Source organism: Pleurodeles waltl, chromosome 1_2, assembly GCF_031143425.1.
Source record: "Pleurodeles waltl isolate 20211129_DDA chromosome 1_2, aPleWal1.hap1.20221129, whole genome shotgun sequence".
NCBI lineage: Eukaryota > Metazoa > Chordata > Amphibia > Caudata > Salamandridae > Pleurodeles > Pleurodeles waltl.
In genome coordinates this window covers 1,356,565,974-1,356,593,120 of record NC_090437.1, presented here as the reverse complement: position 1 = coordinate 1,356,593,120, position 27,147 = coordinate 1,356,565,974, and the positions used below count along the sequence as shown (strand labels likewise).

Genomic DNA, 27,147 nt, shown 5'->3' with positions numbered 1-27,147 from the left:
AATGTCTCTAATACCCCACTAGTCCTAGAAAAGACTGAACTGCTCTTTTTGTTAGTAGTTGTGGTATATCTTTGATGACTTGACTTGATCCTGGTCTACTTTTGAATATACTTGAACATTCTGTACCATATACCCCAGATAAATGGATGCAATCAGTAGCCAGGGCACACTTCTTTGGGCTAGTAATAAGGTTGGTGTCCCGTAGGGTGGAAAAGACTGCTGCTAAATGTTGTAAGTGTAGTGACTAAGAAGGGCTAAAGACTACTATATTATCAATGTATGTTGTGGCATATTCCTGATGTGGCCATAATATCCTGTCCATCTGGAGCTGGAAGGTTGCCAGGGCACCATGTAGCCCAAAGGGTAGGATCTTAAAGTGATAAAGACCAGAATTGCTCAAAAATGCAGTCCCCTCTTTGGCATTTTCAGGTAAAGGTATCTGCCAGTAACCCTTAGTGACATATAGGGGGTCATTCCGCCCCCGGCGGGCGGCGGGCGCTGCCCGCCGGGCGGAAACCGCCCAAAGACCGCACCGCAGTCAAATGACCGCGGGGGTCATTTTAACTTTCACGCTGGGCCGGCGGGAGATCTCCAAAAGATCGCCCGCCGGCCCAGCGGGAAAGCCCCTGCAAAGTGTGATAGTGTGAGGGCTAAGCCAGGCCCTGTTTCCAGAGGGCCATTGACCAGCTGATGTCATTCACAACTGGTACAAAATATCCGGATATCTGAAAAAGCACCAGGCCAATAGAAACTCCTCCATAGGTACTGCTCGGTCTTATCTCGGGCATTGTGCCCACCCCCCACCTGATAATGAGCGAGGTGCAATACTTGTGTGCAAAATAGAAGTGATACCACTAGTTCTAGACTCCTTTTCCTGTCTTTACATACAGTCCTATAGAGTAGTCACTTCCTAATAATAAAAAACTGTTCTACCTTTTGTAAGTCTTCAGTGAACCCTTGGGCCAATGCCTGAGCTAAATTGGGGTCCTACCTCTGTGCGGCTTGGAAACAACGATGATGATCCCAGTTGTTTTCTGTGGAAGAAGGGAGGGAAACTGGATTAACACTATTCATCAGCACATAGATCTGATTATCCAATCATTTTTCAGGTTTTGTTTTTCTTTTCTTATCCTTATCCCCAACAATCTTGTCACCAAAGAAAGGTACTTCTTGTATTATCTTTGAAGTGACTGTCTCATTTCTCACCTCTAACAGCATTTGATTGAAGTTGTCATAGTCCGTCCCTATAATCACTCCCTATTCTAGGTGGGGAACAACTCCTACCTTCATACAGACCACACTACTCTTCCACTGTATCACTTCTTGGGCCACGAGCTATAGTTTGCTGTCCCAGTGTACACAAGTTTTGGAGACTGGTTTCAGGGTGGTATCCTTTTGTGACAGGATTAGGCCTTCACGTGTTATGGAGCAGTGACGCCCCTAGTCTACCAAGGCAGTAGCAGGTTGTTGAAGTAGGCTGGCCTGGTTTGTAGTGGGTACCAAAAGTACTTGCACCTTATACCAGGTCCAGTTATCTCTTATTAGTGAAATGTAGTCAGTGTCTAGAAGCCAGGCTGTCTAGGGGTAGCCCTAGCTGAGCAGCCAAGGCTGAACTAGGAGACATATAAAGCTCTTGCAATACCACTGTAGTCACACAGTACTCACACACATGGAAGAAAATACTAAGTTACAAAAATAAAGGGACTTTATTTTGGTGACACAAATGCCAAAAATACCTTAGAGACTATATTCCATTAGGCGGTAAGTAATATACACAATATGTACACTAGAATCCAAAAAACGGTAAATAAACAGTGCAAATAGTGAAAATCACAATAGGTTGCAATGGGCCTCGGAGGAACACAAACCATATGCTAAAATAGTGGAATGCGGAAGTCGGTTTCCCACGTAGGCAAGTGTAGTGTGTACAGGGGCGCTGGGAGTGTAAGAAAACACCAAAGGTTAAGTAATAGAACCCACCCTAGAGCCCAGGAAAACAGGAGTAAATCACTGTAAGTTTCCTGAAACACACAAGAAGTTGTGATAGAAGATTTTGCAAGAACCAGAAGAGACTGCAAGAAACCAACAATGGATTCCTGGATCTGATGACCTGTGGGAGAAGGGAACAAGGAGAAGAAGCACTGAAGACTCCAGGGAGAATAGGAGCCCCTGCTAACCTGGATGAAGGTGCAAATGAAGAACCACCGGTGAGAAGACAAAGTCAGTTTTGCACCCAAGAAGACAGATGCGGGTTCCGGTTGGAGCAGATGATGTCCCACAGTGGATGGATGATTGCAATCTGGTTTGCGTCGCAGGATTCTGCCAACAAGCCTTGGCATACATAAAACTTGCGGTTAGCGGAAGATGGCACTGCCCGGGACCAGGAGGGACCTGGTGGCCTCTCCCAAGGAGGGGGAGACAGAGGAGAGGGGGCTTTTAGCAACTCAGAGAGCCCTCAGAATACCAGGCAGTGCGCACAGGAGTCCCACAGCATGGGGACAAAGAAGGTGCAAATAGAGGTCCATGCAGCACAACACAAAGGGATCCCACACCGCCGGAGAACCCCTCAGGAAGCTGTGCGCCACAGGATGGAGTGCTGGGGCCTAAGCTGTGCTGTGCATGAAGAACTTTGTGAAAGGTCGCACACAAGCCTTGGCAACTGCAAGTCACACAGTGCATGGGGTACTGTCTTGCGTGGGGAGGCAAGCTCGTACCTCCACCAAAGTTGGACAGCTGGACCTTGAGAATGTCGGGATCACTTTAGTCCACCATCTGTGTTGCTGGATCCATGCTCGTTGTCTGGAGAGGGGACCCACGCCACCGGTCGTCGCTGCAGAGAGGTGCCTGCTGAAGCAGGGAAGTGACTCCATTACTCCACAGGAGATTCCTTCAGTTCTTCTGGTGTCGGCAGAAGACAGGCAGTTCTCGGGGGATGCATCACCTCGAAACTGTTGCAGTTGCTGGCATGAGCTTAAGATACAATGTTTCAGATGTCATCTTTGCTTCTTTGTTGCAGTTTGTAGAGTTCCTGGAGGGTTCAGCTGCAGTTCCATCGGTAGGAGATGAAGTAAAGGATGCAGAGGATTCCTGCTGGAGTCTTCCAAACTGAATCTGAAGAAACACCCAGAGGAGAAACCCTAAATAGCCCTGAAAGGGGGATTGGTCACTTAACCAGGTAAGCACCTTCAGGGGAGGGCTCTGACAACACCTGCTGGCACTGGCCACCCAGATGCTCCCAGAGTGCCCCAACACCTTGGAATTGAAGATGCCAAACCCAAGGACACTCTGCCGGACCTCTGGGCACCACCCCTAAGGTAGTGATGGACAGGGGAGTGTTCACTTCCCTTACCTTTGTCCAGTTTTGCACCAGAGCAGGGGATCCCTTAACGGGTGTAGAGTGAATGGAATGTGCCAGGAGGGCATCATCTGTGCCCTTTAAAGCAGTTCCAGAGGCTCCTGGAGGCTACTCCTCCCATGCCTGTAACACCTATTTCCAAAGGGAGAGGGTGTAACCCCTCTCTCCCAAAGGAAATCTTTTGTTCTGCCTTCCGCGGATTGAGCTGCTCATGCAGGAGGGCAGAAACCTGTCTGTGAGTTGACAGCAGCTGGGGCTACTTGGAAAACCTCAGAAGGCTGGTATGGTAGTACTGGGGGTCCACTGTGGAGCCCCCAGAGTGCATGGGATTGTACAACCAATACTAGAATCAGTATTGGGTTACAATTCCCAGTTGTTAGACACCTTACATTGCCATATTCAGGGTTACCATAGTGAAGCTGGACCTATGTCCAGTGAACGAGTAAAATGTCGTCCCCACTCTCACGAAGTCTGGAAAATATGGTCCTGGACGATGTGGGGGCGCCTCTGCTCGTGCAGGGGTGCCCTCACACACATGTACTTTGCACCCAGCCTTCAGGGTTGGAGGCCTGACGTACAGGTAACTTAAAAGTGACCTGGTGCAGTGAAAATGGCTGTGAAGGGATGCATGCACCATTTCACACAGACTGCAAAGGCAGACCTGTAGAAGCCTTTGCATGGACTCCCTATGGGTGGCAAAAGTAATGCTGAAGCCCATAGGGATCCCCTGGAACCCGAATGCCCTGGGTACCTAGGTACCATATAATAGGGACTTATAAGGGGACACCAGTATGCCAATTTTGGATGAAATACTGGGTTACCAGTATGCCGTGACAAATTTGGGAACAGAGAGAGCATAAGCACTGGGGTCCTGGTTAGCAGGACTTCAGTAACACAGTCAAGCATACTGACAAAAACAGGGAAACATACTGACAAGTAAGCCAACTATAAGCACTGGGGTCCTGGCTAGCAGGATCCCAGTGACACAGTCAAACACAGTGACAAACAGCCCAAAAATAGGAGTAACCATGCTAGAAAGAGGCTACTTTCTCACATTTGTCTATTAAGGCTAACCTGTACTCAGTAGGTTCAGCAGGATCCTCCCTCTATATAAATGTTAGACTTTTCATCCTTGGCGTGGTCTCCCTTAACTTTTTGCCTCTGTTTCCCAGGTTGCTGATGTGTGCTTGACTCCGATTTTGCTGTTTTTGTTACTCTGGGCACTTTACTGCTGCTAACCAGTGCTAAAGTGCAAGTGCTCCTTTACAAAATGTGTATGTAATTGGCTTATCCATGATTGGCATATTTGATTTACTAGTAAGTCCCTAGTAAAGTGCACTAGAGGTGCCCAGGGCCTGTAAATCAAATGCTATTAGTGGGCCTGCAGCACTGGTTGTGCCACCCACATGAGTAGCTCTGTAATCATGTCTCAGACCTGCCACTGCAGTGTCTGTGTGTGTATTTTAACTGTACATTTGACTTGGCAAGTGTACCCACTTGCCAGGCCTAAACCTTCCCTTTTCTTACATGTAAGGCACCCCTAAGGTAGGCCCTAGGTAGCCCCAAGGGCAGGATGCAGTGTATGGTTAAAGTAGGACACATAGTAATGTGGTTTATTTGTCCTGACAGTGAAATATTGATAAATTCGTGTTTCACTGTTGCAAGGCCTGTCCCTCTCATAGGTTAACATGGAGGCTACCTTTAAATATGATTACAGTGTAGATTCCCTTTGGGGGCGGATGGACATGTGGAGTTTGGGGTCTCTGAGCTCACAATTTAAAAATACATCTTTTAGTAAAGTTGATTTTGAGATTGTGTGTTTGAAAATGCCACTTTTAGAAAGTGAGCATTTTCTTGCTTATACCATTTCTGTGACTCTGCCTGTTTGTGGATTCCCTGTTTGGGTCAGTTTGACAGTTGGGCTGGTTGCACCTCACACTAGACAGTGACACAAAGGAAGCTGGGGTGTAGCCTGCATATCCTGATCAGCCATCTGTGCTAGGCGGGAGGGGAGGAGTGGTCACTCACACCTGAAAGGGCTGTGCCTCCCCTCACACAATGCAGTCTCCAACCCCCTGGTGAGTGTCTGGGGCCTGGCTTGGGCAAGGCAGGATTTCACATTCAAAAGAGACCTTACTTTGAAGTAGGCCTACTTCAAAGGAGAAATTTGGTCTAAGAAGGGCACCCAAAACCACAGATTTTATGTCACTTCTGGACATCAAGAGGAAACTCTGCCTGGAGAAGAGCTGAGGAGAAGTGCTGCCCTGCCTGTGACTGTGCTTTGTGGAGCTATCCTGCATTTGCTGCTTCTGCCAGAGTAAGAGGGCAAAGACTGGACTTTGTGTGCCTTCCATCTTGTGAAGAAATCTCCAAGGGCTTGATTTAGAGCATGCCTCCTGTTGTTTGAAGTCTCAGGGACAGCAAAGACCTCTCTCTGCCAGCACCTGGAGTCTCTGGAGAGACTCCTGCTCTGACAAGTGGTGCCCTATCCAGTCCCTGGGCCCTTGAAAGGAAAGCTGGTGGAAATCCAAGGACATCGACTTCGGACGACTTCGGACCAATGCCGCTGCTGAATCCGGTGACGCCGCCTGCAACCAACTCTGTGATCTTCACTGGAACACGAAGACCTTCGCAGGCTTGACGCCGCTTCAGCCCTGCTGAAGTCCACGACTCCGTGCAAGTCGCCGCACCAGGTTGTGACCGACGCCGCTTGAAGTGCGCAGATTCAACGTTTCGCAGAGACGCCCCGATCCCCGACTTTGTGTTTTGACTTGTTTTCACTCTTCACCAAAGGTACTGTACTTGGAGGTCTACGCAACTCCGTGTCCGGCACCGCTGGTGTCAGCTTGTTGGGAACGACTCCGTCACAATGCTGTCGTAACACCTCATCGAAGCATTTTGTGTTTCCAAGCGCTATTTTTGAGTTTAATCTTTAAAAATTCATAACTTGACTTGTGTATGTCGGATTTTTGTCGTTTTGGTCTTGTTTTGTTTACATAAATATTTCCTATTTTTCTAAACCTGTGTTGTGTCATTTCTGAGTGTTTTCATTGAGTTACTGTGTGTGTTGGTACAAATACTTTACACCTACCCCTCTGAAGTTAAGCCTACTGCTCTGCCAAGCTACCAAGGGGGTAAGCAGGGGTTAGCTGAGGGTGATTCTATTTTACCCTGATTAGAGTAAGGGTCCTTGCTTGAACAGGGGGTAACCTGACTGTCAACCAAAGACCACATGTCTAACAATAAAGGACTCATCCCTCAGCATACCCGACTTCCATTGGCTCTAGGCCTTCGAGGGCAGAGCCCCACAATTTGGCCCTACTCCCCACACTGAAAACACTAATGGCCCTATCCTGCATCTGGTCCCCCTATCTTTAGGGAAAGCTTGCTCCCTGGAGGAGGCCATAGAGGGGTTTTCAGGGGACTTTTGGTACTGGAAGAGTAGAGGAGATGGGGTTTTGGAGAGGGGCATTTGAAATCGGGGGAACGATGATATGCACAGGCGAGATCTATGGCCATGGGAGCTGTGATGTTGGGTGTTGTCTAATCCATGCTCTTGTAGGGGTGGATAGGGCCTCCAAGGACTGCTCCAAATATACCTTCTTTACTACTTTCTCTAATGAAGAAGAGTCAGGTCTCAACCAATGACTGCCTAAGTCCTGGATTCTGAAAAACAGAGCCCTGAGATTATCATTGGTAGTCCACTTCTCCATCTTAAACTGAGCTCTATAATCTTCAGCATTGCGTCCAAATCATTCCAGGATGGCTTTTTTCACCTCCCCACATGGAGTTGTGCCTACAGAATTTGCCCCTTGATATGCCAACTACAATTCCCCTGCCAATAGTTGAATTCAACCCAAAGAGTATCTTGTGAATTTAAATAACCCAAATGGTGTGATGAATGAAGTTAATTTTTTAGACTCACTACCCAACTTTATTTGATGGTATGCAGCCCTGAAATCTAATGTGGAGAATGCAACAGCACCATCAAGCAGAGCAAGTATCTCAGCTATATTGGGAAGTGGATATCTGTGAACATACCACATTTCTGTTAAGAGCGTGCAAGTCTACACAGAGCCTTACTTCCACAGAAGCTTTGCATAGTTGTACTACCGGTGCGAGCCATTCAGTCACTTCTGATCCCACAATAAGACCTTCACTCTTTAACTTATTAAATTGAGAGGTCATAGATTCTCTCAGAGCTAAAGGGACCACCACATTTTACACAGTACAGGGGTGGTATTCTATTTAAGTACAATCTTGTGAGTATAGTTGGTGAGACACCCTCATTTTTCACTAAAGACTTCTTTGAAATCAGTGTGTAAACTCTCAATTAGAACATCTTCCTTCTAGTCCAACATATTGGCTTTAACATCACATTTTTCTTTAAGCTTAAACTCTTTGTCTGGCAACATATCCTTTAATACAATGTTGGATTCACTGTTGGGATCCAGCATGACATTAAGATATCTCTGATGGAACCAACTTATGATACTGTCCCCCTTGCACAAAATGTAAATCTTACCTGTAGTCAAGCGACTTTTATACTCAATTTCACCGAAAAATACCCTAGAACTTTTACTGGTTGAGCACCGTATACAAAGGGTTTGATGTCAGATTTAAATATCTTAACTTTACCCTTTAATTTCTCTAAATAGAAATCTTTTGGGTGTGAGAACTTTTTTCTCCAGAATCAAATAACATATCTATAATTTTGACATTCACTATAACTTTATCAACAGTACTTTAACCTTTGTGTTGTTCTAGTAGTACAACTTCACCACAAAGCAGTTCATCATATTCATAGTCACTTTCATCTTCTGACACCACCTATTTTACTTGTTTGTTTTTCTGCAGTGTTTTACAATACTTGGTGAAGTGTCCAACCTTATCACAACTACGACACTTGACCAAAAGAGCAGGGCAAGGCTTAACATTTGCTAGATGTCTGATATTTCCACACCTAAAACATTTCTCTTTGAAGGTCTTCTTGAAATGAGAACCAGAAGAAGCATATGTGCATCTAATAGGTGGTTTGCTTAAGCTCTCTACTTTCTCCATGGGCCCTGTGTTGTTATCCTTTTTAATTACTTTTACACATGCAAGTGAGTGTTCAATACATTTCGCTACTGGTAGCATCTCATCTAATTTCAAGTTATCTTTCTACCACAACTCGACTTTAATTTTCTCAGTATTAGAGCCACAGATAAATTGGTCACAAATGTGTTCCTCTGAGGTTCCCTCAAACCTGCAAGTTGCACCCAACTTGCAGCAGATCAGTGACACTCCTCGATCACAGGGATACCACGGCTCTGATCTTCCTCAACCTCTAAGCGACATTCAACATCAAATCCTACCACACCCTTATCAACAGAATCCACAGCATCGGCATACAAGCAAACGCCCTCAAATGAATCACCTCCTTCCTGACAGGATGCACCCAGAGCATCAGCTCCCTCCCTTCACCTTTGAACCCAAGGACATCATATGTGACCTACCCCACGGATTGTCCCACACCAAAACACTCTTTAGAATCTACATGACCCCCCTGGCGGAGATCGTCAGATCCCGCGGTCTCAACATCATATCCTACGCAGATGATACACAGCTCATCCTCTCGCTTACTAAGACCCACCCACAAATAGGAACAATTTTCGTGACGCCATGATCAGAACCAAAGTCGACAAGGGCGAGACCGTCGCACTCATTATCCTGGACCTCTCTGCAGCCTTTGACACTGTCTGCCACCAAACACTCCGTACACGCCTCCACAGCTATGGGATTCGACAAAAAGCCCTAGACTGGATCTCCTCTTTCCTCACCAACAGAACCCAAAAAGTCCGCCTCCCACCCTTCCAATCCACTGCCACCAAAATCATCTGTGGAGTCCCCCAAGGATCCTCCCTCAGCCCCACACTTTTCAACATCTACATGATCCCATTACCCAACATCCTCCAACCACATGGCATCACCATCCTCTCCTACGCAAATGACACCCAACTCATCTTCTCTCTCTCCCGCAACCCTTCTACCGCCAAAAGCAACCTCCATGCTGCACTCTACGACACCGCCGCCTGGATGAAAGCTAACCACCTCAAGCTCAACTCCAACAAAACCAAGATCATCGTTTTCGGCCCCCACAAATCCATATGGGACACCTCCTGGTGGCCCACCACCCTAGGTCCCGCACCTACCCCAGCACCCCACGCACGCAACCTTAGCATCATCCTCGACCCCTCCCTCTCTATAACCCAGCAAATCAACGCCGTCACCTCCTCCTGTTTCAACACACTGCGCATGCTGAAAAAAACCTTCAAATGGATTCCCACAGAGGCCAGAAAGACCGTCACTCACGCACTAATCAGTAGCAAGCTAGACTACGGCAACGCCGACACCACACTCAAACTCAAGCGCAAACTCCAGAGAATCCAGAACACAGCCGCACGCCTCATTATGGACCTCCCCCACCATGAACATATCTCACCACACCTCAAATCCCTTCACTGGCTCCCCACAGACAAAAGGATCACCTTCAAAATCCTCGTCCACGCACAAATCCCTCCACAACACCGGCCCATCCTACCTCAACGATAGAATAAACTTCTACACCCCCACCTGCCACCTCCGATCAAACAACCTCGCACTCGCCACAGTCACCGGCATCTAACACACCACCACAGAGGGAAGATCCTTCTCATATCTCGCCCAAAAGGCCTGGAACTCCCTCCCCACCAACCTCTGCAAGACCCAAGTCCCCTGTTCTTCAGAAAAGACCTCAAGATATGGCTATTCAAATAGTGATCGTCCCAACCCCCCCACCCCCGCGCCTTGAGACCCTCACGGGTGAGTAGCGCGCTAAACAATTTTTTTTGATTGATTGATTGATTGATTGATCAACTTAGCCAACTGAATGAATGCAAAACTGCCTCAAACTCAACTCTGAAAAAACAGAAGTCCTAATCTTCGGGAGAAACACATCCACCTAGAAACACAGATGCTGGCCATCTGAACTCAGACCCACACACACACACAGACCACACCCGCAACCTTTGCATCATCCTGGACAGCAGACCATGAAGTGATAAATCAATGCAGTGACCTCCTCCTGCTTCGGCACTTTCCACATGCTATGCAGGATCTTCAGATGGATCACAGTCAACACCAGGAAAACTATGACCCAGGCCTTCTTCGCCAGCTGCCTTGACTACAGCAATGCACTGTACACCAGCATCTCCACCCAACTGCTCAAAAGAGTCCAGACCATACAAAATGCATTGATTCGTCTCTTTCTGCACCTCCCCAAAGTGCTCACTTCACCCCCCACCCCAGAGTACTTCACTGGCTCCCTATTCAGAAGAGATGCCAGTTGAAGATCCTAACGCATGCCTACAAGGCCTTACATGACCAAAGACCAGGCTACATCAATCACCGACTGAACTTACATCAACCTGACAGAAACCTGTGCTCCTCCTCTGGCCCTCGCACACACCCCCAGAATCTGTTGCAGCCTCAGCGGTGGCCACTCCGTCTACATCTCCACCAAGGCCCCTACACCTCCGTACAACACCCTCTTCCATGGAGACCTCGCATCCCAGGGCCCAGATACCCCCGGGGTGATAGTGCAGCACCCTACAAATGACTGATTGATTCATTGATTGATAAGACTCTACAGATTCTTGCGGTTTGTGAGTCCTTCTACAGAAGAGATAACATTTTAAAGTCGTACTCACTTTTGATATATAATGTTTATCTAGCTTTTTTTTAAACACATCTCAAAGTAATTTAGATTATCAAATTTGCTCTCCTCCAGGCTAGGCAAATGCTTGAAAATGTCCTGTCCCTCAGGTCCCAAATAGTGCAGGAGGAGAGAGGTTTTCCTCTCAGCACGCAAAGACACCCCGCAGACACGGCCATAATGTAAGAAAACAATTTTCCACTTTGACCACCTGATGGTTGGTTCCTCAGGAGAAGACAGAAAGAAAGGTGGTGGTGTAACGTTTGACCTTCTTACAAAGACCCTTTTGCAAACTGTAGAGACTCTAAGCAAATAGAAACTCAAAGTACCAGTTTGAAAAAGCCACAACCCAAGGTAAATAGTGGTACCATGGTATCATTCGGAAACATCACCAGGACAGACAACTTCAGAATGTTCCATACAACGCCGGTGGCGACTCACACGCGAGCTCTCCTCCAAAATAAAAAGAAACGAAGAAACACAAAAACCACCCCACAATAAACGTTACCCATCTGTAAACACAATGATACCAAGCTTAAGATCGTCTTGCTGGCAACAAAACACGATGATTAATTAAATCGACACTCCATAAATTGACGGTCCGGCTAATTTCACCAGAAAGCATTTGATTGGCCAGCGCGAGGTGCTTCTGTTCTCTTTCACTTGTAGAGTCGGCGAGCCATGGGAAGAAGGTGAATGATGCGCCTCTGTGATCACCAATGATCAGTCAGCCTCTCCTCAGCAGTGTCCATAGCACTATAATCCCTCAGAGTCATCTTTTCTGAACCCCGTGATTTTGCTGCATTTGTGTAACCTTTGCCAGTAGGGAGGTGTGAGAAGGTAGCCTCTTTCTAGCCTTGTTACCCCCACTTTTGGCCTGTTTGTGAGTGTATGTCAGGGTGTTTGTCACTGTTTTCACTGTCTCACTGGGATCCTGATAGCCAGGCCTCAGTGCTCATAGTGAAAACACCATGTTTTCAGTATGGTTGTTATGTGTCACTGGGATCCTGCTAGTCAGGACCCCAGTGCTCATAGGTTTGTGGCCTATATGTATGTGTCACTGGGACCCTGTCACACAGGGCCCCAGTGCTCATAGGTGTGCATGTATATGTTCCCTGTGTGGTGCCTAACTGTCTCACTGAGGCTCTGCTAACCAGAACCTCAGTGGTTATGCTCTCTCATTACTTTCAAATTGTCACTAACAGGCTAGTGACCATTTTTACCAATTTACATTGGCTTACTGGAACACCCTTATAATTCCCTAGTATATGGTACTGAGGTACCCAGGGTATTGGGGTTCCAGGAGATCCCTATGGGCTGCAGCATTTCTTTTGCCACCCATAGGGAGCTCTGACAATTCTTACACAGGCCTGCCACTGCAGCCTGAGTGAAATAACGTCCACGTTATTTCACAGCCATTTTACACTGCACTTAAGTAACTTATAAGTCACCTATATGTCTAACCTTTACCTGGTAAAGGTTAGGTGCAAAGTTACTTAGTGTGAGGGCACCCTGGCACTAGCCAAGGTGCCCCCACATTGTTCAGAGCCAATTCACTGAACTTTGTGAGTGCGGGGACACCATTACACGCGTGCACTACATATAGGTCACTACCTATATGTAGCTTCACCATGGTAACTCCGAATATGGCCATGTAACATGTCTATGATCATGGAATTGCCCCCTCTATGCCATCCTTGCATTGTTGGTACAATTCCATGATCCCAGTGGTCTGTAGCACAGACCCTGGTACTGCCAGACTGCCCTTCCTGGGGTTTCACTGCAGCTGCTGCTGCTGCCAACCCCTCAGACAGGCAGCTGCCCTCCTGGGGTCCAGCCAGGCCTGGCCCAGGATGGCAGAACAAAGAACTTCCTCTGAGAGAGGGTGTGACACCCTCTCCCTTTGGAAAATGGTGTGAAGGCAGGGGAGGAGTAGCCTCCCCCAGCCTCTGGAAATGCTTTGTTGGGCACAGATGTGCCCAATTCTGCATAAGCCAGTCTACACCGGTTCAGGGACCCCTTAGCCCCTGCTCTGGCGCGAAACTGGACAAAGGAAAGGGGAGTGACCACTCCCCTGACCTGCACCTCCCCTGGGAGGTGTCCAGAGCTCCTCCAGTGTGCTCCAGACCTCTGCCATCTTGGAAACAGAGGTGCTGCTGGCACACTGGACTGCTCTGAGTGGCCAGTGCCACCAGGTGACGTCAGAGACTCCTTGTGATAGGCTCCTTCAGGTGTTAGTAGCCTTTCCTCTCTCCTAGGTAGCCAAACCCTCTTTTCTGGCTATTTAGGGTCTCTGTCTCTGGGGAAACTTCAGATAACGAATGCATGAGCTCAGCCGAGTTCCTCTGCATCTCCCTCTTCACCTTCTGATAAGGAATCGACCGCTGACCGCGCTGGAAGCCTGCAAACCTGCAACATAGTAGCAAAGACGACTACTGCAACTCTGTAACGCTGATCCTGCCGCCTTCTCGACTGTTTTCCTGCTTGTGCATGCTGTGGGGGTAGTCTGCCTCCTCTCTGCACCAGAAGCTCCGAAGAAATCTCCCGTGGGTCGACGGAATCTTCCCCCTGCAACCGCAGGCACCAAAAAGCTGCATTTCCGGTCCCTTGGGTCTCCTCTCAGCACGACGAGCGAGGTCCCTCGAATCCAGCGACACCGTCCAAGTGACCCCCACAGTCCAGTGACTCTTCAGCCCAAGTTTGGTGGAGGTAAGTCCTTGCCTCACCTCGCTGGGCTGCATTGCTGGGAACCGCGACTTTGCAAGCTTCTCCGGCCCCTGTGCACTTCCGGCGGAAATCCTGTGTGCACAGCCAAGCCTGGGTCCACGGCACTCTAACCTGCATTGCACGACTTTCTAAGTTGGTCTCCGGCGACGTGGGACTCCTTTGTGCAACTTCGGCGAGCACCGTTTCACGCATCCTCGTAGTGCCAGTTTCTGGCACTTCTCCGGGTGCTACCTGCTTCAGTGAGGGCTCTTTGTCTTGCTCGACGTCCCCTCTCTCTGCAGGTCCAATTTGCGACCTTCTGGTCCCTCCTGGGCCCCAGCAGCGTCCAAAAACGCCAAACGCACGATTTGCGTGTAGCAAGGCTTGTTGGCGTCCATCCGGCGGGAAAACTCTTCTGCACGACTCTCCAAGGCGTGTGGGATCCATCCTCCAAAGGGGAAGTCTCTAGCCCTTGTCGTTCCTGCAGTATTCACAGTTCTTCAGCCTAGTAAGAGCTTCTTTGCACCAACCGCTGGCATTTCTTGGGCATCTGCCCATCTCCGAGCTGCTTGTGACTTTTGGACTTGGTCCCCTTGTTCCACAGGTACCTTCAGACAGGAATCCACAGTTGTTGCATTGCTGATTTGTGTTTCCCTTGCATTCTCCCTCTAACACGACTATTTTGTCCTTAGGGGAACTTTAGTGCACTTTGCACTCACTTTTCAGGGTCTTGGGGTGGGTTATTTTTCTAACTCTCACTATTTTCTAATAGTCCCAGCGACCCTCTACAAGGTCACATAGGTTTGGGGTCCATTCGTGGTTCGCATTCCACTTCTGGAGTATATGGTTTGTGTTGCCCCTATCCCTATGTTTCCCCATTGCATCCTATTGTAACTATACATTGTTTGCACTGTTTTCTAAGACTATCCTGCATATTTTTGCTATTGTGTATATATATCTTGTGTATATTTCCTATCCTCTCACTGAGGGTACACTCTAAGATACTTTGGCATATTGTCATAAAAATAAAGTACCTTTATTTTTAGTATAACTGTGTATTGTGTTTTCTTATGATATTGTGCATATGACACTAAGTGGTACTGTAGTAGCTTCACACGTCTCCTAGTTCAGCCTGAGCTGCTTTGCTAAGCTACCATTATCTATCAGCCTAAGCTGCTAGACACCCTATACACTAATAAGGGATAACTGGGCCTGGTGCAAGGTGCAAGTACCCCTTGGTACTCACTACAAGCCAGTCCAGCCTCCTACATTGGTTGTGCAGTGGTGGGATAAGTGCTTTGAGACTACTTACCACTCTTATCATTGTACTTTTCATAAGAGAAAAATATACAAAACAAGGTCAGTGTATATACACATAGCCAAAAAGTTTTGCATTTCCTCTTTTCACTCTTTTCTAAGTGCTGAAAAGTACTTCTAAACTTTCAAAAAGTTCTTAAAAGTTTAAAAAGTTTTTTTCTGTCTTTCCAAAAAGTTCTGAAAACTTTTTTCTCTTTTTCTATCACTTTAACTCTCTCTAAAAAATGTCTGGCACAGGCCAAAAAGTTGAACTGTCCAAACTTGCATATGATCACCTTAGCTGGAAAGGAGCAAGGAGTCTCTGCATAGAGAGAGGTTTGAGTGTAGGGAAGAATCCTTCCTTAGAACTGTTAATTAATATGCTTAGAGTACAGGATAAGGCCATAAGTGCCCAATCTGTAGAAAAAGTAGCTAATGGTTCTCAATCTGATCCAGGGACTCCCCCAGGAAAAGGTTCTGGAAAGAAAATTCTCAGCCTGCCCATTACTAGACAGTCTAGCATAGTTGGTACAGAGGTTGAATCACATCATACTGATGATGTGCTCTCACATTATACTGGTAGCCAAGCTGTTAGGGTGCCCTCTGTAAGGGACAGGTCTCCTTCTGTTCATTCCCATCATACCTCTGTATCTAGAAATGTCCCTCCCACCCACCCTGATGACAGATTGTTAGAAAGGGAGCTCAATAGATTGAGAGTGGAGCAAACCAGACTGAAGCTCAAGAAGCAACAGCTGGATTTGGATAGACAGTCTTTAGAAGTAGAGAGGGAAAGACAGAAGTTGGGTTTAGAAACCCATGGTGGCAGCAGCAGTATTCCCCATAGTCATCCTGCAAAAGAGCATGATTCCAGGAATCTGCACAAGATAGTTCCCCCTTATAAGGAGGGGGATGACATTAACAAGTGGTTTGCTGCACTTGAGAGGGCCTGTGTTGTACAGGATGTCCCTCAAAGGCAGTGGGCTGCTATCCTATGGCTATCATTTAGTGGAAAAGGTAGGGATAGGCTCCTTACTGTGAAAGAAAATGATGCCAATAATTTTACAGTTCTTAAGAATGCACTCCTGGATGGTTATGGCTTAACCACTGAACAGTACAGGATAAAGTTCAGAGAGACCAAAAAGGAGTCTTCACAAGACTGGGTTGATTTCATTGACCATTCAGTGAAGGCCTTGGAGGGGTGGTTACATGGCAGTAAAGTTACTGATTATGAAAGCCTGTATAACACAATCCTGAGAGAGCATATACTTAATAATTGTGTGTCTGATTTGTTGCACCAGTACCTGGTAGACTCTGATCTGACCTCTCCCCAAGAATTGGGAAAGAAGGCAGACAAATGGGTCAGAACAAGGGTGAACAGAAAAGTTCATACAGGGGGTGACAAAGATGGCAATAAGAAGAAAGATGGTGAAAAATCTCAAGATAAGCATGGGGATAAGGGTAAAACCAAAGATCCCACTTCAAATCTTAAACACTCTTCAGAGGGTGGGGATAAAACAAATTCTTCCTCTTCTTCCCAACCTGCACACATTAAAAAGCCTTGGTGCTTTGTGTGTAAAAATAGAGGCCATAGGCCAGGGGATAAGTCCTGTCCAGGTAAACCCCCTGAGCCTACCACCACTAATACATCAAGCTCTAGTGCCCCTAGCAGTAGTGGTACTAGTGGTGGGACTGCTGGCAACAGTCAAGCAAAGGGTGTAGTTGGGTTCACTTATGGGTCCATAGTGGAAACTGATGTAATCAGTCCCAAGACAGTTTCTGTCACACCTAGTGGCATTGGCCTTGCCACACTGGCTGCTTGTCCCCTTACAATGGATAAGTACAGGCAGACAGTTTCAATAAATGGTGTTGAGGCCTTGGCCTACAGGGACACAGGTGCCAGTTTCACTTTGGTGACTGAAAACCTAGTGCCTCCTGAACAACACATCATTGGACAACAATATAAGATTATTGATGTCCATAACTCCACTAAGTTTCTTCCCTTAGCTATAATTCAGTTTAGTTGGGGTGGAGTTACTGGCCCTAAGCAGGTGGTGGTATCACCTAGCTTACCTGTAGACTGTCTCTTAGGTAATGACCTAGAGGCCTCAGGTTGGGCTGATGTAGAGTTTTATGCCCATGCAGCCATGCTGGGCATCCCTGAGGAATTGTTCCCTCTCATTTCAAGTGAAATGAAAAAGCAAAGGAGAGAAGGCCTGAAAACTCAGGATCCCTCTCCATCAACAGGTAAAAAGGGTATCACAGTATCCCCTAACCACCCTACCATTCAGGATACTATTCCTGTGGTGGGAGAAACCTCTCCTGGGGTGGCACCTGTTCCAAGGGAATCATCAGCTGGCAAAGCTAGACTCCCTGAGGTGGAAGTACCTCTCTGTGGGATAACTAACATTGGTGAGAAAAACAGCACCATTTTAGTTAACATGGAGCATCCCTCCAACCCTCCCAGAGAAACTTTAGTGCAGAAACCCTGCACTACCTCACAACACTTAGGACAGCATCCCTGCCCTAGTGTGGAGCTCATAGGACAGCATCCCTGCCCTGCTCCAACTCAAGAGAAACAGCATCCCTGTTCTCTCTTCCAGCCAGATGGACAAAGTTTTTGCCCAGCTATGGCTTTTCTGAGACAGCATCCCTGTCTGGCATTTCCATCACTACAAATAGGTTCAGTGGACAATTCCCACTGCTCTAAACTAAAACTTACTGATAGAAACTCTGAAAATACATCTTCACATTGTTGCTTAGCTAAAAAACTTCAAACAGGGTGGTTTACATCCCCACAGGGAATTAACCATATAGTGGATGATAAAGGGAGTAACCAGTCTATTGCAGAGCTACTCTCTACTTATCACCACTTAGACAATAAAGTCTCAACTGGCCAAGGTTAGCCTTATTGTCCTTCGTTTGGGGGGGGGTTGTGTGAGAAGGTAGCCTCTTTCTAGCCTTGTTACCCCCACTTTTGGCCTGTTTGTGAGTGTATGTCAGGGTGTTTGTCACTGTTTTCACTGTCTCACTGGGATCCTGATAGCCAGGCCTCAGTGCTCATAGTGAAAACACCATGTTTTCAGTATGGTTGTTATGTGTCACTGGGATCCTGCTAGTCAGGACCCCAGTGCTCATAGGTTTGTGGCCTATATGTATGTGTCACTGGGACCCTGTCACACAGGGCCCCAGTGCTCATAGGTGTGCATGTATATGTTCCCTGTGTGGTGCCTAACTGTCTCACTGAGGCTCTGCTAACCAGAACCTCAGTGGTTATGCTCTCTCATTACTTTCAAATTGTCACTAACAGGCTAGTGACCATTTTTACCAATTTACATTGGCTTACTGGAACACCCTTATAATTCCCTAGTATATGGTACTGAGGTACCCAGGGTATTGGGGTTCCAGGAGATCCCTATGGGCTGCAGCATTTCTTTTGCCACCCATAGGGAGCTCTGACAATTCTTACACAGGCCTGCCACTGCAGCCTGAGTGAAATAACGTCCACGTTATTTCACAGCCATTTTACACTGCACTTAAGTAACTTATAAGTCACCTATATGTCTAACCTTTACCTGGTAAAGGTTAGGTGCAAAGTTACTTAGTGTGAGGGCACCCTGGCACTAGCCAAGGTGCCCCCACATTGTTCAGAGCCAATTCACTGAACTTTGTGAGTGCGGGGACACCATTACACGCGTGCACTACATATAGGTCACTACCTATATGTAGCTTCACCATGGTAACTCCGAATATGGCCATGTAACATGTCTATGATCATGGAATTGCCCCCTCTATGCCATCCTTGCATTGTTGGTACAATTCCATGATCCCAGTGGTCTGTAGCACAGACCCTGGTACTGCCAGACTGCCCTTCCTGGGGTTTCACTGCAGCTGCTGCTGCTGCCAACCCCTCAGACAGGCAGCTGCCCTCCTGGGGTCCAGCCAGGCCTGGCCCAGGATGGCAGAACAAAGAACTTCCTCTGAGAGAGGGTGTGACACCCTCTCCCTTTGGAAAATGGTGTGAAGGCAGGGGAGGAGTAGCCTCCCCCAGCCTCTGGAAATGCTTTGTTGGGCACAGATGTGCCCAATTCTGCATAAGCCAGTCTACACCGGTTCAGGGACCCCTTAGCCCCTGCTCTGGCGCGAAACTGGACAAAGGAAAGGGGAGTGACCACTCCCCTGACCTGCACCTCCCCTGGGAGGTGTCCAGAGCTCCTCCAGTGTGCTCCAGACCTCTGCCATCTTGGAAACAGAGGTGCTGCTGGCACACTGGACTGCTCTGAGTGGCCAGTGCCACCAGGTGACGTCAGAGACTCCTTGTGATAGGCTCCTTCAGGTGTTAGTAGCCTTTCCTCTCTCCTAGGTAGCCAAACCCTCTTTTCTGGCTATTTAGGGTCTCTGTCTCTGGGGAAACTTCAGATAACGAATGCATGAGCTCAGCCGAGTTCCTCTGCATCTCCCTCTTCACCTTCTGATAAGGAATCGACCGCTGACCGCGCTGGAAGCCTGCAAACCTGCAACATAGTAGCAAAGACGACTACTGCAACTCTGTAACGCTGATCCTGCCGCCTTCTCGACTGTTTTCCTGCTCGTGCATGCTGTGGGGGTAGTCTGCCTCCTCTCTGCACCAGAAGCTCCGAAGAAATCTCCCGTGGGTCGACGGAATCTTCCCCCTGCAACCGCAGGCACCAAAAAGCTGCATTTCCGGTCCCTTGGGTCTCCTCTCAGCACGACGAGCGAGGTCCCTCGAATCCAGCGACACCGTCCCAGTGACCCCCACAGTCCAGTGACTCTTCAGCCCAAGTTTGGTGGAGGTAAGTCCTTGCCTCACCTCGCTGGGCTGCATTGCTGGGAACCGTGACTTTGCAAGCTTCTCCGGCCCCTGTGCACTTCCGGCAGAAATCCTGTGTGCACAGCCAAGCCTGGGTCCACGGCACTCTAACCTGCATTGCACGACTTTCTAAGTTGGTCTCCGGCGACGTGGGACTCCTTTGTGCAACTTCGGCGAGCACCGTTTCACGCATCCTCGTAGTGCCTGTTTCTGGCACTTCTCCGGGTGCTACCTGCTTCATTGAGGGCTCTTTGTCTTGCTCGACGTCCCCTCTCTCTGCAGGTCCAATTTGCGACCTTCTGGTCCCTCCTGGGCCCCAGCAGCGTCCAAAAACGCCAAACGCACGATTTGCGTGTAGCAAGGCTTGTTGGCGTCCATCCGGCGGGAAAACACTTCTGCACGACTCTCCAAGGCGTGGGGGATCCATCCTCCAAAGGGGAAGTCTCTAGCCCTTGTCGTTCCTGCAGTATTCACAGTTCTTCAGCCTAGTAAGAGCTTCTTTGCACCAACCGCTGGCATTTCTTGGGCATCTGCCCATCTCCGAGCTGCTTGTGACTTTTGGACTTGGTCCCCTTGTTCCACAGGTACCTTCAGACAGGAATCCACAGTTGTTGCATTGCTGATTTGTGTTTCCCTTGCATTCTCCCTCTAACAGGACTATTTTGTCCTTAGGGGAACTTTAGTGCACTTTGCACTCACTTTTCAGGGTCTTGGGGTGGGTTATTTTTCTAACTCTCACTATTTTCTAATAGTCCCAGCGACCCTCTACAAGGTCACATAGGTTTGGGGTCCATTCGTGGTTCGCATTCCACTTCTGGAGTATATGGTTTGTGTTGCCCCTATCCCTATGTTTCCCCATTGCATCCTATTGTAACTATACATTGTTTGCACTGTTTTCTAAGACTATCCTGCATATTTTTGCTATTGTGTATATATATCTTGTGTATATTTCCTATCCTCTCACTGAGGGTACACTCTAAGATACTTTGGCATATTGTCATAAAAATAAAGTACCTTTATTTTTAGTATAACTGTGTATTGTGTTTTCTTATGATATTGTGCATATGACACTAAGTGGTACTGTAGTAGCTTCACACGTCTCCTAGTTCAGCCTGAGCTGCTTTGCTAAGCTACCATTATCTATCAGCCTAAGCTGCTAGACACCCTATACACTAATAAGGGATAACTGGGCCTGGTGCAAGGTGCAAGTACCCCTTGGTACTCACTACAAGCCAGTCCAGCCTCCTACAGGAGGCATTGTATGCCTCATCAGCAGCAGTGTTAGGGGGGCTGGGGCGGTGTCATGGTATATCAGCTGCATGAACTGACACTGGTCAGTGTTTGTTTATTTTGGGGTGTCTGCCTGGTGCCCCTGCATGATGTCTGATTGTCTCTTGTATTCTGCTCCTATGTGTAATCTCCACCCCATGATCTCACCCCCCTGTTTCTATCTCCTTGACAGACATCGAGCCAGGCCCAGTAATCCACCGAGGACGGAGGCCAGGAGCCCCTGCGCAGAAACAATACATCCTGGACTTCTAAACCAGCGCCTTCAGTGCCTGTCAGGAGCACTGATGTGTTTATCGTGACTCCGCGTATCATGATTGCTTTGCGGGTTCTATCAGTACCCTTGTTATTTCAGCTCTGCTTTTCATGATTATTATGTTATTACAAATGTTTGCTCACTGCTGTCTGACTTCTTGTTGAGATTGTTATAAAATATACCTCATCTTTGGTCGATTCTTGTGATTCTGCAGAACGTTGCCGGCCTGGTCTTTAGAAATAACAGATTTTTATAGGACAATTCATGTAAACGCCATGTAAGGCACATGCGACCTGCCCGTGGCTAAGAAAATAGTTTACGCGACACAGCTCCTTTGTTACACCCTACAGAGACTGGGGCAGGAGGCGGAGGGTTTAGAAATGAGGGTTTGAGGAGCTCAGGGAACAGTTGCCTCGTGAAGAAAAGACCCTCCCGGTGGTTCCCGGAGTGAGCGCACCAGGTCCTGGGACCCGCGGCCTCCGCTTCCCACAGCTCTAGGCATGTGCAAACCCTTTTCTACGCTAAAAACTGACTTCCCTCCGTTCCTAAAAGGAGCAAATCCTTCACCGCCTTTAGAGAGCTAAAATGTATGAATTGTGCCTTTCTAGGGTCTCGGCAGCTTTCGCAGATATCTGCACCTCTGTGAGAAGATTTGCAGAGAGGAGGGGCATATTTATGTTCCGTTTGCGCCGAATGTGCGTCAAAATGTTTGACGCACATTCAGCGCTAACCCGGCACCATATTTATACTTTGACGTCCGACGCAGCGGGCGTCAAAGTTCCACCATGTGCGCCATTTTTTGGAAGGGGGAACCAGCCTTGCGTTAATTATATGCAAGGTAGGCGTTCCCTTCCAAAAAATGACTTTAAGGCCTGTGCCCCATATTTATACTCTGACGTCATTTTGAAGCACAGGAGGGGGCAGGCCTTAAAAAACGGTGCCCAGCCTGATGGGCACCGTTTTTTAACGCCTGGGTCAGGGCAGGCGTTAAGGGACCTGTGGGCTCAGAAGGAGCCCAGAGGTGCCCTCCCATGCCCCCAGGGACACCCCCTGCCACCCTTGCCCACCCCAGGAGGACACCCAAGAATGGAGGTACCCATCCCAGGGAAGTTAAGGTAAGTTAAGGTAAGTTTTTTTTTTCATTTTTTTTTTGTGGCATAGGGGGGCCTGATTTGTGCCCTCCTACATGCCACTATGCCCAATGACCATGCCCAGGGGACATAAGTCCCCTGGGCATGGCCATTGGGCAAGGGGGCATGACTCCTGTCTTTGCTAAGACAGGAGTCATTCCAATGGGGGTTGGGCGTCAAACAAAATGGCGCAAATTGGGTTGAGGCCTGAATTTTGCCTCAGACCGACTTGCCCCGTTTTTTGACGCCCAAGCTCCATTTTCCCCTACGCCGGCGCTGCCTGGTGTGAGTCATATTTTTTGACGCACACCAGTCCGCTGCGCCGGCTAACGTCATTCAATAAATAAGGCGCCCGCATGGCGCTTTGGAATGGCGTTAGCCGGCGGTAAAATTTTTGAAGCACAACTGTGTTGGCGCAGTTGTGCGTCAAAAAGTATAAATATGGGCCGGAGACTCCTGAGTGCGTGAACCAGTGACATGGATTTGCCCCCGTGAAGGGTGGTCAGTCCGCCATCAAGTGCCTGAGTGCGAGTTCCTTTTTAATTCCGTCTGGTAGTACCAGGGATTTTCGACCCCTTCAGAAATATAAAACCAGAATAAACCCTAAAATCTGTTTATTTTCACCCGCAGATTTTAATCGACGTTGAAGTAACAATGACTTCTGAGGGGATCTGGATTGATCCCGGTCATGTCTCATTCCTTGGGGGATTCTCTGTTCAGCTTGGAATAACTATTAATGAACATCTCTTGAGTTAATAACTCCGGGAACGTGTACCTCTGGGGGCAGTCAGTTATCACCCCACATCCGGGGCACTCGTAACCAGAGACCACATATTTGTTGTAGAGAATGAATGAAGCGCGGAGGCCCCCGCCCCTGTGTATGAGGTGGTGCAGCGCCCACGCTCTGCGGCATCGAACAGCTCAGGAAGGGCTGTCACAGGAGTGCGGGGCTCTGCGGGGCTCTGCGGGGCTCTGCGGGGCTCTGCTCCAGCCACTGGTGGAGGACGTTCACTCCTCAAACTCTTGCTTGCCACTAAGTACGTTTTCATTCTCTGTCTCCATGTGCTCTTTAATGACCAGAATGTGTCCCTCTTGTGGACTCCAGTCTTTGCAGCTTCTGCACACTCCTAGGGAGCCTCGGATCTCAGGTGCCCTGTGCTCCTCTGCAAGGCCGGCCATGCAGTTTCCACATTAGAAGCCTGATTTGTGAGACATTATTTCCCCCAAAAGTGACTTTTGAGCTGCAGCTGTTTTTTGTTGGGGGGGGTCGGGGGGGGGGGGGGTTAAACACATGCAAATGAAGGAACAAACGAGCAGTGCATTCTGGGAGGCTGCAGGGAGGTGGCCACCTATGAATACAATGTGGCTCTTGGCCCCGGGACAATTCATACCAACGGTGACGAGGGGCTGTGATACATGTGTAACTTTGTAACTCTCTTTCTTTAACGATTTCGCTTGCTCGCTACCTTGAAACAATGACATCTTGCTTAATGCAAATAAATGTTCGTGTTTATCAACACATCTGCCTGGGCCTCTTCTGTGAGCGGCTTGTGTCACGTGTGAAGCTCGCTGCGGTGCACGGAGCAGGGTACCGGGGCGGAGGGAGCACCGGAGCAGGGTACTGGCAGTGGAGGGAGCACCGGAGCAGGGTACTGGTGGCGGAGGGAGCACCTGAGCAGGGTACCGGGGCGGAGGGAGCACCGGAGCAGGGTACCGCGGCGGAGGGAGCACCGGAGCAGGGTACTGGCGGCAGAGGGAGCACGGAGCAGGGTACCGGGGCGGAGGGAGCACGGAGCAGGGTACCGGGGCGGAGGGAGCACCGGAGCAGGGTACTGGCGGCAGAGGGAGCACCGGAGCAGGGTACTGGCAGTGGAGGGAGCACCGGAGCAGGGTACCGGGGCGGAGGGAGCACCGGAGCAGGGTCCTGGTGGCAGAGGGAGCACCGGAGCAGGGTACCGGGGCGGAGGGAGCACCGGAGCAGGGTACTGGTGGCAGAGGGAGCACCGGAGCAGGGTACCGGGGCGGAGGGAGCACCGGAGCAGGGTACCGCGGCGGAGGGAGCACCGGAGCAGGGTACTGGCGGCAGAGGGAGCACGGAGCAGGGTACCGGGGCGGAGGGAGCACGGAGCAGGGTACCGGGGCGGAGGGAGCACCGGAGCAGGGTACTGGCGGCAGAGGGAGCACCGGAGCAGGGTACTGGCAGTGGAGGGAGCACCGGAGCAGGGTACCGGGGCAGAGGGAGCACCGGAGCAGGGTCCTGGTGGCAGAGGGAGCACCGGAGCAGGGTACCGGGGCGGAGGGAGCACCGGAGCAGGGTACTGGTGGCAGAGGGAGCACCGGAGCAGGGTACCGGGGCGCAGGGAGCACCGGAGCAGGGTACCGGGGCGGAGGGAGCAGCGGAGCAGGGTACTGGTGGCGGAGGGAGCACGGAGCAGGGTACCGGGGCGGAGGGAGCACCGGAGCAGGGTCCTGGTGGCAGAGGGAGCACCGGAGCAGGGTACCGGGGCGGAGGGAGCACCGGAGCAGGGTACTGGCGGCAGAGGGAGCACGGAGCAGGGTACCGGGGCGGAGGGAGCACGGAGCAGGGTACCAGGGCGGAGGGAGCACCGGAGCAGGGTACTGGCGGCAGAGGGAGCACCGGAGCAGGGTACCGGAGCGGAGGGAGCACCGGAGCAGGGTACTGGTGGCGGAGGGAGCACCGGAGCAGGGTACCGGGGCGGAGGGAGCACGGAGCAGGGTACCGGGGCGGAGGGAGCACAGAGCAGGGTACTGGGGCGGAGGGAGCACCGGAGCAGGGTACCGGGGCAGAGGGAGCACCGGAGCAGGGTACTGGCGGAAGAGGGAGCACCGGAGCAGGGTACTGGCAGTGGAGGGAGCACCGGAGCAGGGTACCGGGGCGGAGGGAGCACCGGAGCAGGGTACCGGAGCGGAGGGAGCACCGGAGCAGGGTACCGGGGCGGAGGGAGCACCGGAGCAGGGTACTGGTGGCAGAGGGAGCACCGGAGCAGGGTACCGGGGCGGAGGGAGCACCGGAGCAGGGTACTGGTGGCGGAGGGAGCACCAGAGTAGGGTACCGGGGCGGAGGGAGCAGCGGAGCAGGGTACTGGTGGCGGAGGGAGCACGGAGCAGGGTACCGGGGCGGAGGGAGCACCGGAGCAGGGTCCTGGTGGCAGAGGGAGCACCGGAGCAGGGTACCGGGGCGGAGGGAGCACCGGAGCAGGGTACTGGCGGCAGAGGGAGCACAGAGCAGGGTACCGGGGCGGAGGGAGCACGGAGCAGGGTACCGGGGCGGAGGGAGCACCGGAGCAGGGTACTGGCGGCAGAGGGAGCACCGGAGCAGGGTACCGGAGCGGAGGGAGCACCGGAGCAGGGTACTGGTGGCGGAGGGAGCACCGGAGCAGGGTACCGGGGCGGAGGGAGCACGGAGCAGGGTACCGGGGCGGAGGGAGCACGGAGCAGGGTACCGGGGCGGAGGGAGCACCGGAGCAGGGTACTGGTGGCAGAGGGAGCACCGGAGCAGGGTACCGGGGCGGAGGGAGCACCGGAGCAGGGTACCGCGGCGGAGGGAGCACCGGAGCAGGGTACTGGCGGCAGAGGGAGCACGGAGCAGGGTACCGGGGCGGAGGGAGCACGGAGCAGGGTACCGGGGCGGAGGGAGCACCGGAGCAGGGTACTGGCGGCAGAGGGAGCACCGGAGCAGGGTACTGGCAGTGGAGGGAGCACCGGAGCAGGGTACCGGGGCGGAGGGAGCACCGGAGCAGGGTCCTGGTGGCAGAGGGAGCACCGGAGCAGGGTACCGGGGCGGAGGGAGCACCGGAGCAGGGTACTGGTGGCAGAGGGAGCACCGGAGCAGGGTACCGGGGCGCAGGGAGCACCGGAGCAGGGTACCGGGGCGGAGGGAGCAGCGGAGCAGGGTACTGGTGGCGGAGGGAGCACGGAGCAGGGTACCGGGGCGGAGGGAGCACCGGAGCAGGGTCCTGGTGGCAGAGGGAGCACCGGAGCAGGGTACCGGGGCGGAGGGAGCACCGGAGCAGGGTACTGGCGGCAGAGGGAGCACGGAGCAGGGTACCGGGGCGGAGGGAGCACGGAGCAGGGTACCAGGGCGGAGGGAGCACCGGAGCAGGGTACTGGCGGCAGAGGGAGCACCGGAGCAGGGTACCGGAGCGGAGGGAGCACCGGAGCAGGGTACTGGTGGCGGAGGGAGCACCGGAGCAGGGTACCGGGGCGGAGGGAGCACGGAGCAGGGTACCGGGGCGGAGGGAGCACAGAGCAGGGTACTGGGGCGGAGGGAGCACCGGAGCAGGGTACCGGGGCAGAGGGAGCACCGGAGCAGGGTACTGGCGGAAGAGGGAGCACCGGAGCAGGGTACTGGCAGTGGAGGGAGCACCGGAGCAGGGTACCGGGGCGGAGGGAGCACCGGAGCAGGGTACCGGAGCGGAGGGAGCACCGGAGCAGGGTACCGGGGCGGAGGGAGCACCGGAGCAGGGTACTGGTGGCAGAGGGAGCACCGGAGCAGGGTACCGGGGCGGAGGGAGCACCGGAGCAGGGTACTGG

At 50.9% G+C, this 27,147-nt stretch overlaps 1 protein-coding gene across 1 annotated transcript in view; it reads left to right on the top strand.

Annotated features, from left to right (window-relative positions):
* The window catches only part of LOC138257349 (uncharacterized), a 160,609-nt gene extending 136,759 nt beyond the window's left edge, over nt 1-23,850 (top strand). Inside the window, exon 8 of the mRNA XM_069205900.1 lies at nt 21,383-23,850. The gene's annotated coding sequence lies outside the window, so the exon portion shown is untranslated. The remainder of the gene's footprint in view (nt 1-21,382) is intronic.
* Nucleotides 23,851-27,147: the final 3,297 nt, after the last annotated feature.